Source organism: Lepus europaeus, chromosome 1 (genome assembly GCF_033115175.1).
Source record: "Lepus europaeus isolate LE1 chromosome 1, mLepTim1.pri, whole genome shotgun sequence".
Taxonomy (NCBI): Eukaryota; Metazoa; Chordata; class Mammalia; order Lagomorpha; family Leporidae; genus Lepus; species Lepus europaeus.
The window spans coordinates 166,481,726-166,487,502 of NC_084827.1; the positions used below are offsets into that span (position 1 = coordinate 166,481,726).

The 5,777-nt window shown below is 43.8% G+C and overlaps 1 pseudogene; it reads right to left on the minus strand.

Annotated features, from left to right (window-relative positions):
- Nucleotides 1–4,536: 4,536 nt before the first annotated feature.
- LOC133767593 (adenylate kinase 2, mitochondrial-like) lies at nt 4,537–5,385 on the minus strand (annotated as a pseudogene).
- Between the last annotated feature and the right edge of the window lie 392 nt (nt 5,386–5,777).

Genomic DNA, 5,777 nt, shown 5'->3' on the forward strand with positions numbered 1-5,777 from the left:
AAAAATAAAAGAAAATGCTAAGCTAAAGAGCTTGGGGTATCTATCCATTCTAATACAGGGTCTCAGACTGTCTGATTCCAAACATAAAACCACAGGACCACAGTTCTATCTGCTACCCTATGCCACGCCTTACATCAGGTGATTATCAGACCTTAGAATGCTTCAAATCATTTGGAATCTTATAGAAAAAACAAACATTCCCTGACTTTACCCTCAAAAATTCTAGCACAATACTATTCAAGCGGAACACAGAAATACTCTTTTTTTTAAAACAGGCAGAGTTAGTCAGTGATAGAGAGAGAGAGACAGAGAGAAAGGTCTTCCGTTGGTTCACCCCCAAAATGGCCACTACAGCCAGTGCGCTGCAGCCGGCACACTGCGCCGATCTGAAGCCAGGAGCCAGGTGCTTCTTCCTGGTCTCCCATGCAGGTGCAGGACCCAAGCACTTGGGCCATCTTCCACTGCCCTCCTGGGCCACAGCAGAGAGCTGGATTGGAAGAGGAGCAACCGGGACAGAACCGGCGCCCCAACCGGGTCTAGAACCCAGGGTGCCAGCACTGCAGGCAGAAGTGAGCCGTGGCGCCAGCCAAAAATACTCTTGATAGATGATAAAAAAAAAAGGGCTACTAAGAAACATTTCAAAATAGTTAAAAGCAATTTTCTATGATGAGATTCTAGGAAATTTTCATTTTCTTTTTTTGTTCATTTTTGTTATTTTTTTAAAGATTTATTTATTTATTTGAAAGGTAGAGCTATAGAGACAGGAAGACAGAAAGTTCTTCCAAGCTGATTCACTCCCCAAAATGACTGCCACTGTTGGTGCTGGGTCAGGCCGAAGCCAGAGCCAGCAAATCCATCCAGGTCTCCTACATAGGTATCAGGGGCCCAGGGAGTTGGGCTGTCTTCTGCTGCTTTCCTAGGCACATTAGCGGGAACTGGATCTGAAATGGAGCAGCAGGGACTCCAACCGGCACCCATATGGGATGCTGGTATTACAGGCAACAGCTTTACCCTCTACGCTACAATGCCAGCCCCCAAAATTTTCATTTTCATTATGTTTTTCGTATTTCCAAAAATTTGTTAGTGAAGATATATTTCTGCTATAAATAAAAAAAACATGTTAAAGAATATTTGTATGTATATATTGAACAGCAAATATATTTCATAAAATGAGAAGAAAGTGTTTGCACTGTAGGAAGGAATAACATAATGGAGTAGAGAGACATCAAGAGTTAAGAAAAGACTTTTCCTTTTCCTTTGTTGCCCTTTTAAGCTGGAGCTACTGAGTATATGTATAAGCTGAAGGAAAGATGGCACCAAAGAAAGAGAAAGATTAACAGAATAAGATTGCTCTAGTCTCAGAAGATCTAGGAATTTTCCTGCTCAAAAGAAGAATGTGGAAAGATCAGCCTCAGATAAAAAAAAAAAAAAATCCCTAAAGGGAGGGGTCAAAGCAGGGCCCTGACTTGCCCATGCCTCCCATGGCTTCAAATAAGCCCCACCCAGGGGCCTCATGGTTCTGGATTGTCTCCCTGTTAGGATCAGTCACCCTGCATTGTGGCTTTTTCCCTTCCATCTATGCTGAATTCTTAGTCCAACATCATTCTCCTAGCAAAAGGCCTATTCAAAGCCTTTTCCTGAAAGAAATTCTCAGTGACTTTCTAGTGTCCAGTTGCCTTTGCAGTGTGGAATCAGCTCCCCTTCCAACTGCAGCTCTGCCATATTTCTCACCTCACCCCCACACTCAACCTTTTTCCCAGTACCCAGATGGCAGCCAGGTTACACTCGCTTTTCCCCGAACAGTGTTTCTGTGTGGGTGTGCTGTAGCCCATGGTTTCTCACTCTCATTCTACCTAGCAAAACCCACCATCTGTCTAAATGTTTCTTCAGAGGAACGTTCCATTTTTCCCCAATGAAGTCAGTCACTGCCTTCTGTGTTGTCGTCTGTTTTGGACACAATTTGACGTGTCAGGAGGTGATATGGTATGAGGGATGGAGTGTCGTCCCTGACTCGTGTTGCCTGCCATCTGTTCAGTAAGGAATGGGAGATGACACAGGAAGAGAAGAGCTATGGTGGAAAGGTGCATGGTGCCAAGCAACCAAACCTCGGTGGCGCTGTGATCTGCCACACAACTTGGAGACAACCAGGTGCTTGAAGGTGGAGTGAGGAAGAGGACAGCAGTAGGGAGCAGTCTGGGGAACCACTGCAATGCAGCGCATGTGGCTGGAATGGAGGAGCAAGGGTCAGAGTAGTGAAAGATGGTGATGGACCTGGAGGTGCAGAGCCTCATGGCCACCCAGAGGACATTCACCTTTGTTTTAAGAACGATGGAGAGGCACTGGAGAATTGCATTGCTGCGGAATGACGTAGTCCTTTTTTCATTTTGAAAAGCTCAGCTTCCGGTGGAGAATAGATTAGAACAAGGCCAAAGAGGCTGTTATGTGCAAGAAAAAGATCATGGAATCTGATGTTGGGGGGAAGGGGAAGTGACACGACACACGAAGAGAATTTGGGCTCATTCAAATTAAAATTCTCCCAGAAATTTTAAGAACCAAACAGATTAAGCATTCACATTAAATACTCAGATGGCATACAAACAATGTCATCTTAAAGTTTTGATTACTCTGTGAAGCTTACCATAAAATAAGGTAGTTAAAATGAAACTGGTTAAGTTTTATTATTTAGGAGGAAGCAAAAGATGAAAATATGTATGTATAATATAGTGACAACAGTAAAATTATCTCTATAAAGCTGACTAGTTAAAAGAGCATTTGCTACCTTCAAAAGCTCTAAGGAAGCTCTGAAACTGAGAAATAGAGATTACAAAATCTTAGTAACAGGATATTGTCCTTTTATAAATGACTTTTGAGACATACTTCCCATACCATAAAATTCACCTGTATAAATTTATCCTTCTGGAGTTTTAGTTATTCACAGAATCCTGTTATCATCACCACTATTCAATTCTAAAACATTCCATCACTCCACAAAGAAACTCCATACCTGCCTATCATTTTCCAACTACACCAGGCCAGGGCCACAACAAACCACCTTGTGTGTCTGTAAATCTGCTCATCTGGACATGGAATATAAATGGAACTGCACAAGAGTTGATCTTTAGTACTGGCTTTTTTCATCTAGCGTAATGTTTTCAAAATTCATCCATGTTGTAACATGTATCAGAACTTCATTGCTTTTTATTACCAAATAATACCTCCTTGTATGGATATGCCACATTTATTTATTGATTCATCAGTTGGTGGACATTTGGGTTGTTTCCATTTTTTTGCTATTATAAATAATGCTGTTATGAGCATATGTGTACAATAAATGTGGATACAGGTTGGAATTGTTGAGTCACACAGGAACACTACACTTAATCATTTGAGGAAAGTCCAGACTGTGTCCCAAAGCAGTTGCTTCATTTCCCATTTCCATCAGCAGTCAGTGATAGTTGCACTCTTTCCACCGTCTCATAAACACCCATTATCATCTGTCTGTTTTCTCCAGCCATCTTAATGGTATGAAGTGATGTCCCATTTTGGTTTGATCTGCATTTCCCCAGTGACTAACAGTGTTGAGCAACTTTCCACACACTAACAAGCTCCTTGTACATCTTCTGTAGAGAAATACATATTCAGAGACTTTGACCATTTGCAATTTGACTATTTGTCTTTTAATTGAGTTTTGAGAGTCCTTTATATAATCTATTTAAAGTGCCTTGTCAGAGAGATGATTTACAAAGTTTTCCTCCTATTCTGTGGATTTCCTTTTCACTTTCTTTTTTTTTTTTTTTAAAGGGTCAAACAAGGCAGCATTTGGTCAGTTAAGAAAGGCACCTCATTGAAGACAATTCATCATAGTGCTGTTGAGGGGTCCCGTTCACAGGATCTGAGGGTAGAAAGGACAGTCTTTGGATGATACAGTGTAAGACACTTGCTCGTTGATTCAAGAAGGACCCTTCACACACCACGAATGAATAAGGCAAGAGTGTAGCATTGAGGCGTGTGTCGGGTGGCTGCTGAGAACTTAGCCAGGAGGGCAGGTGGACTGGCAAGATCAGCGGGGGGTCAGAGGGAGGGACCGAGTCCAGCCTCCCCGTGACTCCAGTAAACTTGATTTGCTGAGCTACCACCTGTGTGCACGACTCCCCCAGGTCTCTCAGACATGGAGATGACTTTCTGATCTGATGGTGTGGGGAACCAAGGTCAGTACCCAAAATGCTTCCTGTCCCACGCTACAGGACACACAGATCTCAGTTCAGTTTCCTGTATTCATGGCCTGGCAACGCATGAGGTTCTGAGATAAAAGCTGTGGTCTCAGGGCATGGGCTTTAAAAAATATCACCACCAGTTCAAGTAAATGAAAACCCGATTCCTTTAAAATACAACTGCCTCTCTATTTGTACCCAATCCCTCTCTCTGATCACAGTGTTTGTTAATTAATCTTCCCCCTTTCAAACGACCGCCTGTGTGTAAAAGAAGCTGCTTCACTGCTGCTCTTCCAGATCCTCGAGCTCCTCACCAGCCCGCCCTCTCCATCCTTCCCCGACCACCCTTCCCCTCTGCCCAGCACCTAAGAGCAGGGGTCACGTGGCGGGGTGATGAGCAGTGGTGTGGTCTCGCCTGGCCTTCTGTTACTAGGATGTGGCTTTGGAGAAGGCTGCGAGGGTGCACGCAAACACGACATCAGGGGTCTGGGACCCATCAACGGCAGTGTGGATTCCTCGTTTCCTGCAGTACTCCACAAGCAGTGTGGTCTGAGTGTGGTAGGCCTCCAGGCGGATTTTCAAGGCTTTTTCGTTATCATCTGATGGACGGGTCAAGGGTTCTCCAGTGATGTCATCTTTCATGGGTTCCTTTGGGGGACTGAACTCCTCGTGGTGGGAACGTCCACTTGTGGGGTGAGTCAGCCTTCCTGTGATTCTCCGGATCAGCAGGGAATCTGAGATACCGAATTCAATCACAGAATCCAGCTTCTCTTTCCGCTTCTCCATGAGGTTGTCAAGCATTTCTGCCTGCCTCACAGTGCGAGGGAGGCCATCCAGAAGAAAACCATTCTTGCACGAAGGGGTCTCTATTCCCAATAAGCTCCACGACCATTTCGTCACTCACCAGTTTCCTAGCATCCATAGTTGCCTTTAGCTTTTTTCCCAGCTCTGAGCCAGAAGCTACCATGGCCCTCAGCATGTCCCCAGTGCCTAAATGGCAGACACAGAAATGGTCAGCCAATCTGGGTGCCTGGGTACCTTTGCCAGCCCCGGGCGGCCCCAGCAGCACAGCCTATCCCGATGCCTTTAGGGTGCTCGGGTTCGCCTGCTGGCACGCTGGGAGTCATGTCTGCCGAAGTCTCTCACTGCCGCAAGCCCGCACTCTTCACAGCTCCAGAGCTGCCAGGCCAGCACGCCACACACCTCACTTTCTTGATAGTGTACTTTAAAGTACAAAAATATTTTTTTTATTTCAATCATGTTTAGTTTTTTCTTTTGGTATTGTGCTTTATTGTCTTTCAGAAGAGGATCACTTTTATTTTAAAAAAACATCACTTTTTTGAAACAATGAGATCTCTTAAGTGAGTTGTCTATAAAATTCTATTTTATATTTTTCCTGCCAGTGAGAACAGAATCCAAGCATCATTTTCCCCAAAGATTTGTAATCATTTTCTTTCACATATGTATTACTTCTTCAAAGTTAAAAGACTATAACTAATGTCAGCCAACTCTATCTTTAGCAAAACCAATTAAGTAGCATTATTCAGACTTATCAGTTCTGTGGCA